We start from the raw sequence: 12297 nt of genomic DNA, 5'->3' as shown, positions 1-12297 counted from the left end.
GTCTGGAATGTCCTCCTAAGCCTGGTGACCCAGTTCAGCATGGTGCCAAAGCGATGGTGCAGATACTAGGCCTGAATCCTTGGCCAGCACCTCCAGCATCATCTTGCCCATTAACTCTGCATAAACAAACAGTCACTTATAACATCAGGAAAAATAATCTCACCCATAATCACTGATTAGAAATGTTTGCTTATGGCTGGATATTTATAGCCTACAAGAGGTAAATGTCACTCTCATTGCCTGCATTGCATGGCAGATATTGTTTAATTAGCAATCATAGCCTTTGCGCTGTTGCTGTTTAGCACGGGAGATGAGTGAGCGCTGCTGTGCTTTATTTACTTTTCCCTTTTCTTCTCCTGCTCAGGACTGGGATGTGATCATGCCTTTCTTATCTGCAGTTACTCTTAGACCCACATAGCAAGGAAGGTCACCATTTTGAGATGCACTCACCCTGGGATCTGTTTTTCATACACAGCCACCACAGCCATTTTGTTCAGTCTCCAGCTGTGATTTACCCTGAATTTCCTGCCCACTATACTGAGGGTCTCAAGTTCCTCAGCCACAGCACTCCAACAATTTTGTCCTTCCTAAGGACATTTTGGAATGAAAATGGAAGAGAGAAGGCAGACAAGAAGCCAGTACTGATAGGAATACCTCAACCCTTCTTGAATTTGTGGTAGGACTAAAGATAGGTAGTTTCTTAGAGAAATACAGCCTGAGTAAGGCATTTGAGACTAATGATTAGACCAGAGCACAGAGGAGAACGGGCTGGAGCAAGTCTTGCTTGAAGGAGACCAAGTGTGAACTGGCCTTTGCAACTCACTGCTGATGGAGGGAGAGAGGAGACTAATGGAGTTTGGCTTAAAATCGTTGACAAAAACCAGAGGTACCTGGGGTCCTCATATTCCTAGAGTGTGTGACGGGGCTAGAGAAGAGGGGGTGAAGGACTTTTGAGGCCTCAGGATGGTCCAAGTTCGCTAAGAGACGAGATAGGTGCCTGCATTTTGCAGTTCAGCCTCAAGTGGGGTCAGTAGTGAATGGGACCTGCCTTATGGACCTTTTTTCCAACATCCCAGATTTGCTGTTCTTGATATTTGCTGAACACATTCAGAGCTACTCAAATCCCCCAGCAGTCTCTAAAGACAGAGCCCATGATTATCTTGTCTCTGCAGACAGCTGTTTTTTACATGCTCTGACAAACCAAACTCCAGAGCAATAATCTGTCAGGAAGAGTCTGCTTCACTTTCACTTAGGCCATGGCAGGGTTGAGTTTCTTGCTGCTATTGCTACTGCTGGGAGAGTTTATTGCAGGAAAGCAAAAAACAAACAAACAAACAAACAAACGGCTCTCAGAACCCCCTAAAATAGCTACCTCTCCTTTTTTTGGTCCAGAGCAGCCAAACATCCTTTCTTCCCATGCTGCTTCTACCAAGTATGGAAACTAATGACAGAAGTGTACTCACAGAATCTCTATCATTGGGGCAGTATCTCATGCCAGCTGGACACAGAAAAGCCACAATACATGGCAATGATCCATGGGAAGTTCATGCCACAGCTGCAAACTGAATCCATCTCTTTAACCTAGAGGCAGTGCTGCAACCTCAGCTCTGAGCCTGACCCAGCCTAGAAGCATTCCAGTAGGCTGCCAAGCTGCTTGCTTGCTGGAAGAAAGGGCTTGGTAACTGCAAAGAGAGCCAGGTCAACCAGCTCCTGTCTTTGCTCTTTTGTGCTTTCTTACGTCCTTTCCCTGCATTGTCTGTACATCCCTGCTTCTGACCTGCATACAAGTCTGGTACAAGACACTCTGTTGACCATTAGGACAAGAGTCATCTGAACTCTGTGCCAAGGAGATCATCCGTGCTGTTCCTCTTCTGCACTGGAGAAGTAGCAACCTGATTTGCAGAGACACACATGGGCCTTCAGCCAGCAGACAGGATCTCAAGCTAGCAGTTGGCTCACCCTTTGTGCAGCTCAAAGCAGCTGACCCATCAACACCCCCACACTGCCAAAGCCTACCTTTGGGCTAATCTGGCTTTCCTATTGCACAGTCAGAGGCCCTGCTCAGCCACACTTGCTTAACAAGAGCCCTTGTTAAAGTGTGCAGCAGCTCCAGAGCTTGGAGGAGCTCAGAGCTGTTTTGGGCTTCTGGGCTGGAGATGTACAGGTGGGGTACCAACCATCATGATATCATTTCTGTGGGACCTCTCATAGCTGCACAAGTGGCATGTACAGACCTTTTAACTAGGTTCTGAGTTGCAAGTGCAGCCCTTTTCTTGTTCGTTATCTTCTAGGAGAAGCCTTTCTTGCATCTGGCCAATCTCATACTTTCATGGGTAGCTGTTTCTGGTATAACTTTAGCCACTGCCTCATTTCCTTTACATTGGCAGATAATCCCAAAAGATTGGAAGGGATGTATTTGAAAACATTTACGCTGGACATAGATTTACTAGGCAGTTTTATGAGGCTGTAATTCCTCCACCCTCCTCAGCTAATGCACACTGCCCTATCACAAAACACAGCTCTGACATGTCTTTTCAGAATGAATCTACACTCCAGCTGACCATATTCACTGAGACCATAGCATCTATGGAAAGTACGATTCATTCCTAGAGGTCATACTCATTGCTACAAGGTGTGGATGTCGCTGTGGTATGGAAGTCCCAGGCCCTTTGTGGCAAACAGACACCTCATGCATTTATATCCACCATTGGTTCTTTTAAGAATGGCTTAGTCACTTTGGAAGGAGAAAAATGAACTTTTTTCACAGACAGCTGACATTTCAAAGTGTTTGGGCAAAGGTACATGAAGAAGGATTGACTTTGTATTTTCCCAGTTGCTTGGAAGTCATCAGTATCTGGATATTAGCTTGGTGCACGATTCATCTCCTATAAGTTTAGCCATCTGGAAGTCAGGCTAGTTGCCTGGGCTCTTAGTTCTCAAAGGAGATGTGTGCTTGTGTTTCTGATAGCATTTTGAAGAGTCAGTACAAAGAGAAGCTGGCATGGGCCTCTGATATGGAAGGAAGTGGAGTTTTTGTCTAATTTCATCTTCCCCTTGCTCTGTATTCCCCATCTCTGCAGTCTGGCACATAAGCAGGCATGGAAGCCCTTAGAGTTGCCTTGAGTTTATGGCCCATAGCTACTCCCCTGCTGGACTGCAGCGTATTTGGGCAGATAATTCAGCCTTTATACATGGAAAGGGTTTGTTACAATCTTGCAGCTATAGAACAACATGATATAAGTTCATGCAGAGGCTTTTGTTGTATTACTTCCAGACAGAGACCGTTTATCATTTGAGTTAACCACATTGACTATCTCATACCTGCACAAACACTCCACATCCCAGACTAAGTGCCGGTTTCAGCAGTGAAAGGTCTTACAGCAAAGAATGAGGTGATGTTTAGTACTTCCAGGATGGCAAGAGAGGAGCAATAGACATTCTTCAGCACAGAGCACTTCCTAGGGAGCTCTGGGCAGCAAGGAAAGCTTAGCTGGCCAGGTTAGTGTCTGAACTAGTCTTCAGTGGCCTCAGACCTTTGCAAAATGAAAACTTCTTCCTGTGGCTGGGGAAGTGATTATGGACATGCCAATAAAGCAGCTCATCATACACATTCCCATCACACAGAGGAGACGGGACTCCTGGTAGAGTTATGAACCAGAGGCTTAGCAGGACTGCAGGGGGGAGGTTTTGGGGAAGCTATAGAGGGAGGGAAGAGGTTGACATCTGTGCAGATAAGCTGTGTTGTTGGGGGTGGGGCTTCAGCTTGACTCAGACAGGCAGAGGGTTTCTCAGATTTATGAGGGCTTGAGACAATGTGGGATTATGCAGGAAAGGGGAGTATGATTAGAAAGGCAGAGGATATAGCAAAGTGGGGGTTAAAGAGGTAGGGACTAAGTATGGGTCATGCACACAGACTTACAGGGGAAGAGAAGGGCCTCAGCTGTGTTGGTGCAAGCTAGTTCCCAGATGGCTGGGTTAGCTGGGTTATGAGGGCAGGACAGACACAATGATTATTAAGACAGCATTTTAGCAAGAGTTATCTTACATTAAAGGGACAAGGGGTAAGCAGGGTTTTGGAGGGCGGTAGGAGCTGGGGTTGGCAATAGCAGACCAAGTCAAGCAGGGAGGTTGTCATTATTTTGTGGCAAGGGGACAGGTTAACAGGAATTTACAGGCAGCAGGTGAATAATAGAGGAAATCACAGGATTTTGGGGGTGATCGCAATGATGGGAAAGGGCTTTGGACCTTATTGGCATAAGGGAGCTGCAAATACACTGGGCCTATGTCAAATTACCTAAGGTCACTGAGGCATTTAGGAGGTGCTGGAGTATGCTAGTAGGAAACCAGCGTGTTTGTGCACCCAAGGCATAGTATCAGAGATGAGAAAAACAGTGGTCTTATGAGTTACTGAGGGAAAGAGGTCAGTGCAATAACCTGAGTTCAGGGGCTTGGACAAGGCAGGTACCTGTACAGAGAATACACTGAGATCTAGGGATAGCTGATCCTCTGGTGTTAAGAGCGCCTGGCTGAACTGAAACTAGGTGAAGGTGAGCAGCACATTCCCCATAGTAAGGTGTGTCTGGAGGGGACAGAGATCTCAAAGTACCATGTCATCCTAGATGTGTTTTGTTCTCATCTCTTTCCTTAGCATCAGCTGCCAGCTGGACTACATAGACCCTTGGACTGGCCTGGAGGGGCCATTTCTGCCAGCACTTCAGCTGGATCACTGCCAGGGATCTAACACCTAAGAAGGAAAGCAGTCCATAGAGTGATGAACTGAGCCACACAGTTGCAAGACTTAGGGAAGGGATGGCATTCAAGCAACTTAGGAGTGAGTCAACAGGAAAGATAAACACAGATGTATCTAATCTTCTCCTGATGAGCTGAGGGCTACACTTAGACTGTTAAGTTGTCCACTGGGGAAAGACTCACTTATTTTTTGATGAAGACAATTAATTACAACATAAAAAAAAATATAGATCAAGACATCTGTATCCTGCACTAGTATATGTCACACATATGTCAGTACAGTGCTGAGAGCTGCAGGTGAATTTGGGTGAATGTGGCAGCTCCATGTCCAGGAGTGCCCTTAGTAGGCTTCAGGGTGAGAAGAAGCACATTGCTGTGCAGCAGATGCTGTATGAGGTGGAGCACCAGAGAGGTTAAAACTAACAGCCACTGGGATCTTTTGGGTAATACAGCCCTGAGCACTGGAATGCCACTTCTCCCTGTTTGCTAATGTGTTTGGGTGTCTCTTAAACATGCTCTATTAACTGCCATCACATTTTATCTCTCCTCTGGCAATATCCAGCAACACCTCTGTAATTTATTGTCATTAGTTTTTATTTGCAACCATCACAGAGGTCACAGCATGGTGGGAGAAGAGCACTTCATCCATTTCACTGCTAAACATGCTGGAATAATAGCTTTTCAAGCAGCTGATGTTAAACAGATATGAAAACATAATAAGAAACGAGGGATAGGGAACTGACCTTTTTTCAATGAGCAGTTCTTTCAAATCATGGCACTTGGAAGTTGGGTTAAATGAATCCTGCCTTCTAAGACTGTTCTTTCTGACACCTCCAGTGCAGAGATCTCTCTCTGAGCTGTTCCACCCTTTCTTCCTTTACAGGCAGGAGGAGAAATGGGAAGTAATTCATGTAGACATCTGCTTTAAGATGAGACGAGTTGTGCCTTAGGAATGTCTGTTTCTTCCTGGTGACTCTGAAGACAGTCTGGGGGGACTGACTGAGATGGAAATATCTGCATGTGGTCAGATGCTTCCTACCCAGACAGCCTGTACTTTGTGGTTCATAAGCTGAAGGGAATGGAAATGAGCTCTGCAGACTCTCCCAGTTGTTTTGTTGCTCCAGATAACTCTAATCTGCAAATGGTCCCCTGAAGAACTGACTCCCAGACAGGGCACTACTGGAGTTTACTGCAGATATCTTCCCTGATCATGGACCTGAGTCTTCTTTTCACAGAAACCAGAGGACAGAGGGGAAGATATACAACCAGGTAGCCCTAAGATGTAGTCAGGATGCAGCTGTATTCACACCCAGACCTAGCAACTGAACAGTACTTTCAGGTGTCAGCGCTGAAATGATTCCCATGTGGCCCAGATCAGGAGAGAATGAAAATCTTAAACGTGCTAAGTATGAGAGAAACCTGAAATTTTCATCACCTGTAAAATTCCAAACTGTGATATTTACTTCTGTTCTGAAGTTAGTAAATATATTAGAATTAGATCCACATTCTTGGGAGCAGAACAAGAGGCACTGTGGCAGCCTCAGAAAATAGCCTAGTATACTTTGGGAGAAGTAGTCTGGCCAATAAAAAGGCCTGCAAGAGAGAGGAAGACACAGGACATCCAATAGTACAAGTTTCAAGAAATGATTAGGATTAAACACTTCAGAAAAAGACATATTTTTCCATAGGGGGAAGGGAAGAGGAGGGAAGGGCAAGCTGTTCCTGCAGAGGGCAAACACGTGCTCTCCCATATTCAAAGGTAACAAAGAGATGAAGTATCTCAGGTAATTCCTTATACTGTTGTGGCTCCCATGCTAAATCTAGCACACATGTGGGGCAGGACAAAAGAAGAGTCTGTCACAAATCTTTGTGATTCAGTAAGTGTAAGAATCTGTTCATTTTGATAATTCTTCAGAAAAGTTATGCTTTTTCCCTCCTGGAAATCTGCTCAGCTCTCTCTCTAACAGAGAGGAAAAAGTGAAGATGGGCAAAAAGCTGAATTAACTCAAAGTGGTTTAGCCTTGCCTAGTCCCCAATATTGCAGAAATTCAGACCAACAGAAAGTTTGCCTACAAAACATAGGAAAAAGTGAAAAAGGTGTTTTCAAATACTGTATACTCTTGATCACACAACAGACATTTCTGAGACATGTCGTTGCATGCAGTTTTCTCCTTCCCAGAGCTGATGGTGTCTCAGGCAAAGAGATGTATCAGAGCCATTCAGCCATGTGGGCCATGGCCATCTGCCAGCCCAGGGCAACAAACTTCATCCCCTGCCTTCCCACCCCCACTTTGGATCCTGAGTTTGTTGTCTGGTGAAATTGGGATCACTTTTGTCATGCCAAACATATCATTCCTGAATAAATGTCCAGTGATGGAGAAAGTCAGAGTGTTCCCTACATGAAAATGAAAACTGTAGGATATCCCAGTCTACAAAACTAATTATAAACTAAAATAACGTGCTGCAGAATTTGAAAATGTCTACAAGGTGCTCACTGAGAAAATAATCTTTCCCAGGAATGCTGTAGTTCACAAAACACCACCCCAGTTTGAGCAGTGCATGAAAAACAATGGTCATGCCAGCAAGCCAAACCAAATACTGCCATGGAAAACTCCGAAGTATCAACATACAGTTACACCCAAAGAAGGATCCATACTACCATTCCTTTCATTAATTTGGAGAGATCCTGTACAGAAATGACTTTCCCATTCACTGTTCCTATGGAAATGCTTTTCCAAAATCTTGCTGCTCTGGTTCTCAGGGATGTCTTGTTTTCAACTTAAACATATTCATAACCACTCTCTAGTCATTTTTTTTTTCTGAAAGAGTTTCTTCCAGTTTTGCTTTCTTCAGTCTTCAAGATCATCTGGTTCTTCCCACAATATCCAGATTGTGGCTGTATTTACAGTACTCCCCAGCCATTTGTCATTGACACTTTATGTATTTGTTCTGAGATCTTCAATGAAAATATTAAATACGATTGGCCTTAGGCCTAGCCCTTGAGGAACTCTGTGGGAACCTCCAGTCTGAGTCTCCCTTTTGAACACTACCCCTTGCTGTCTCCTCTTTATGCAGTTCCTCCCTTCCCTTAAAATTCTTCTGTAATCCTCGTTTTCGCTAGTGTCACTAATCAGTTCCTCATGTGACACCGTACCGAATGCTTTCTTAAAGTCTGCAAAGATGGTATCTAAGATGTTTTCTTTGTCTAAAAAATCCATTACTTTATCAGAGAAAGATATCAGATTAGCCTGGCACAATCTCCTTTGGATAAAGTCATGTTCATTCTAGCCCTTTTCCACTTACATCCATGCCTTTACTTATATCTGACTTCAAAGCATGTTTTAAAGCTTACATCAAACTAAGTTCATCTTTCAGGCTCCAGATTAGGCTCCTTGACCTTCAGTATCAGGACCTTGTGTCTATGGCAGACAGCATCTTCTGTTTTGTCTGCAGATAAGTATACTCAGGTGGATTGTATGGCTTTCTAGGTTGTGGCCAGGCAGCAGAGAGGAGGGCTGCTGGGTTCTGGGTCGGAAGGGGAGATCAAACCTCCCAGGGGGCAACTGGTCAGGCACAGCTGAGAGGAGCTTCTGGCAGGCAGGGTGGCAGACATGCTATCAGCAGAAGTCCTGCAGCACACACAGGGACTGCTGAAACAAGCTTGAAACAGGCTCACAGAGAGACCTCACCACAGGTGATACAGATAGGAGCCCAGGAGACACTATGTAAAACTTACAACAACTTCAGGCAACGGACTGAACAGGCCTGAAAGACAGACCCTACATGTCCTTGTTGCTGTTCAAATAAAAGCCATCTTTGCTTGTTTGAAAGCTGTTTTTGTCTATTTTGTTCAGCTTGTTTTAAGGAAAATGCGAAGGGAGATACACCTCAAAGCTCTGAATGAGTAGGGGTACCGTGACAAACTGCTGTTCACCAAACCTGTAGTAATCAGCCTGATGTGGGAGATGAAAAATCCCTGCAATCTTCAGTCCTGCTTTTTTCAGAATGTGTGATGAAAAATCCAGTGCCTCTTGGGCATGTGTGTTAGCTCCTGGAGTTTTACTTCTGCTCAGTCATGCTTGTTCTATCTCCATCCCTGTGTTCCCACTACACATCCTGCTTCTGATATCCCAGTCAACATCCACATAATTAAAAAGGAAAGCAAAGTCCTCATTTTATTTTGGAGCCATACTAAGTTTGGCTTTAATTTTGCCTCCCCTTCATTTCACAGTGACCTCACTTATTCTTTCCATATACTCATTTCATTTACATAACCAAAGAGCTTTTTCCTCTTTGGTTTAATATGTAACTCACTTTGACACCTGACAGTTCTTCCTTCATCACTATGCTTCTTGACCTCCAAGACATACTATTTTTCTGATCAATCTTTTTTAGCTTGGTTTCCCAAGGAAAAAAGATTTTCACTGTAGGCTCTCCTCTCCTGCAATAACTTTTAAACCCAATGGCCAGTTTCAAACCAGTCTGAAAAGAAGGTAGAAGCACCTATGATGATTAAGATCCTGTAAGCTTTGCAAAAATTTGCACCTGAGTAGATGAGAGAGATTTAAATTAGTGTCTCCGCTGAGGGAAAAAGAAGCCTCTCTCAGTCATTATATATTCTGTTTGGCAGCAATTTACTTGCCAATTAGCGCATGCCTCCTAACCAGACTGTTCTGTTTGCAAAAGAGCATGCGTGTAGCTTCAGGCTGTTCACTGTCTGTGCAGAGTTTTGCCCAGTTAGGATGATATAAGGGGCATGGGAAAGAGTGTGTAAGGTTTTGAAGTTTGGGGTTTTGTTGATGTTGTGTTTTGGGTTGTTTTTTTTTTTTTTTTTGGTAGGTGGAACACAGAACACATCCGTAAGAAACCATGCTTTCCTGGTTCCACTGCTTAAAGAGTAGTTTGTTTTCTTCCCTTCTAGGCTCTGATTGTTCCTGATATGCGTCCTGAAGATTAATTCAGTTAACTGTGGAGCCCCTTTCCATGCAAACTTTTTCCACTGCTTGGATACAGACTCCTGATAGTTTTACACCTGGAATTTGATATGCTGCTTCTGAGCTGAGGTCCTAGAGCTCTTCAGGCTTTGCTAAACATTTCCCTGAGTTTATAAGAACTTTCCTTTTTTAAGTGAAAAGCTTTAACCACAGATCCACCCTTTTTTTCCTATTAATTAATTTAAACTGAAACATTTTAGGATCATTCTACCCAAGGATATTTTGTTGAACGAGCCATTTGTAATGCCTCACAAGTCCTCTGTGTAAGTATTGCCTCTTGCTTATGAATGACTATTTTGTAAATAAGCATGACAGTTATCATGTCCAGGACACCAGAGGTTTACCACCGTGAGTTGCTGTGGTTCTATAAATTATGTCTAGGAAATTAAGATCCCCCATGATTTCAGAATTCCTCCACTGATGCTCCATAAATGTCTACACGTATACAGGCCTGATTCTGCATCTCTTCAGTTCATTCTAAACACTGCTCCAATAGAACCTTTTAATCACTCTGTCCCAACTTAGTGATGACCATGACAGACTTTTGTTGATGTGGTCCCCCTGCTTTTCTTTGTAGTCCATCATATTACTGCAATTTGCCACATCACCACCTAACTTGTATATTTCTTGAAGTCTGCGCACCAAGAACCAGCGCAAGTTACTAATTTTCCACATTTGTTAACTCTGTCAGGTCCAATTTCACATCTTCACAATAGCTGTGTTCCTCTTTTTTATTGCTGCTGTTCACATGCTAATGTTCCAGTTGTTTCATGCTGACCCATTTAGGTTTCCTGACGGATTTTATATTACTGTTTGTGCTCCTGCTTGCTTATTATTTGTCATTTCCGTTCTTTGCTGCACATCCTTTTCTTCCCTGAGATTTCTGCTGTATCTTTGATTACCAGAATTTCATTCTCCTGTTTATTATTACCAGATAGAGTATACATGAGCCTCTCCCAGCTTTCTTCCCTCATTTTTTTCTCAGTCCTACCAGCTTTCTCTTCAAGTGGAGTTCATTCTATGAGTAGCATTTTCTTTTGTGAGTTCCTTCCAGAAAATGAATATCTGAAAGCCTTTCTCATAGCACCAATTTTGAAGCTTTTAATCCTCTTTATCTTTTCCTTCCTTTCCCTGTGTCTCAGGAGACCCTACAAATCCCACACAAGGCTACATGAAGTTTTCCTTTATCTTGCACATTCATCCTTCATGTACTTCATTGGAAATGCAGCAATGTCATTTGCCTCACTAAGCAGAGTGATCAGTGGATACTTTTCAACGCTCTTAGATGATTTTCAGTGCCGTATCTACATCACATGCCCTCCATCCTGACTTTTTCTGGTGAGAGTCCCACTAGAAGTTCTTAATAAGGACTTTCCAGCCACAGACCTTTCTGCTGTTTCTTGTGTGCATTTCCAATGTCTTCTGTCTGAGAACACCCTTCTTTCTGCTTTCTTTTATAGTTTTCCATATATTCTGTCCTCTGTTTTCCTTGAACTCTAACTTTTATTATTCTTACTGTACCATCTTTTATTTTGGAAGGATGAAGTGCTCCTCTTCTCTCCACTACCACGTCACCTCTATTTGTGCTGGTTTCTTTTGCACATTCATTGTTGTAGTGAGTCTGTTCCACAGAACTTTTCTTTTACAGCAACTGACCTCCTCCTCTGCTATGTGGCCATGTGTGTCCATGGTCATGGGATCCTCTTCTAGAGATCTTTCCTCCAGGTTCTGATCATCTTATGTCTGCAATTTTTGACTATCTTGCATAGTCACTTCTACCCTGTAAGCCATCTTATGCTCAGATTTACATGTGAAATTTACCATCCTGTCTGTTTGTATTCAGCCCTTGTCTTCTACCAGCTCAGTAAGCATTTGGCCTTTGAAAACTACCACTCAAGCATAGTATGTGTCCAGTCCTTTTTTTTTCCTTTCTGACATTCTTTAGATCACTAATATTGCTTAAACCATAACCACTGTATTCCCTTCCTTGCTTTAGTCTATGAAAAAGATATTTCCTGAAGTTCTCTGAGTGCCTGAGATTTGAAATCTTTTCCAAATACTAGCTTCACCCCATCATTTAGGTTGGTCCATGACTTAGTCTTCAGTTCTCCATGTAATACTTCACCCACATAAATAATACATCCTGCAAACTCACTGATTGATTAAAGACTGGCCATTGCCCATCAGGGACAATCTAAGCACAAACAGCTGTTTGCTAGGCCATGGTGCAACCATCTTCATTGCATTCTGCACATCCCAGGCCAATAAATTCAATGCTGCAAACATAAGGATGTGAGAACACAAAAACTAGCTTAACCTTAGCTTTAACATACTCTGCAGTCTACAGAAAAAGCTGAAAAACAGCTTCTAGCAAAAGGTGTCATCAAACACCATGGCAATTCTGGCTGCTGAGAACTTAATCTGACTGGATTAACCTCATTTGGTGAAATTGATTGGATTTGATTCTAGCAATTAAACAGAAATCCATGTCTACATCATATAGCAAATGACTTAGGCCTTCATTCTTCAGTCACCAGATAAAGATATTCTTCCA

General features: G+C 43.2%; 1 protein-coding gene across 1 annotated transcript in view; it reads right to left on the bottom strand.

Moving 5' to 3' along the window:
- The window catches only part of SHISA6 (shisa family member 6), a 262667-nt gene that overhangs the window by 52027 nt on the left and 198343 nt on the right, over nucleotides 1–12297 (bottom strand). The window lies entirely within an intron of this gene.

The sequence above is a fragment of the Apteryx mantelli genome, chromosome 19 (genome assembly GCF_036417845.1).
Source record: "Apteryx mantelli isolate bAptMan1 chromosome 19, bAptMan1.hap1, whole genome shotgun sequence".
In the NCBI taxonomy this organism is placed as follows: domain Eukaryota; kingdom Metazoa; phylum Chordata; class Aves; order Apterygiformes; family Apterygidae; genus Apteryx; species Apteryx mantelli.
Note: the sequence above shows the minus strand (reverse complement) of the source record. Positions and strands in the feature narration are given on the sequence as shown.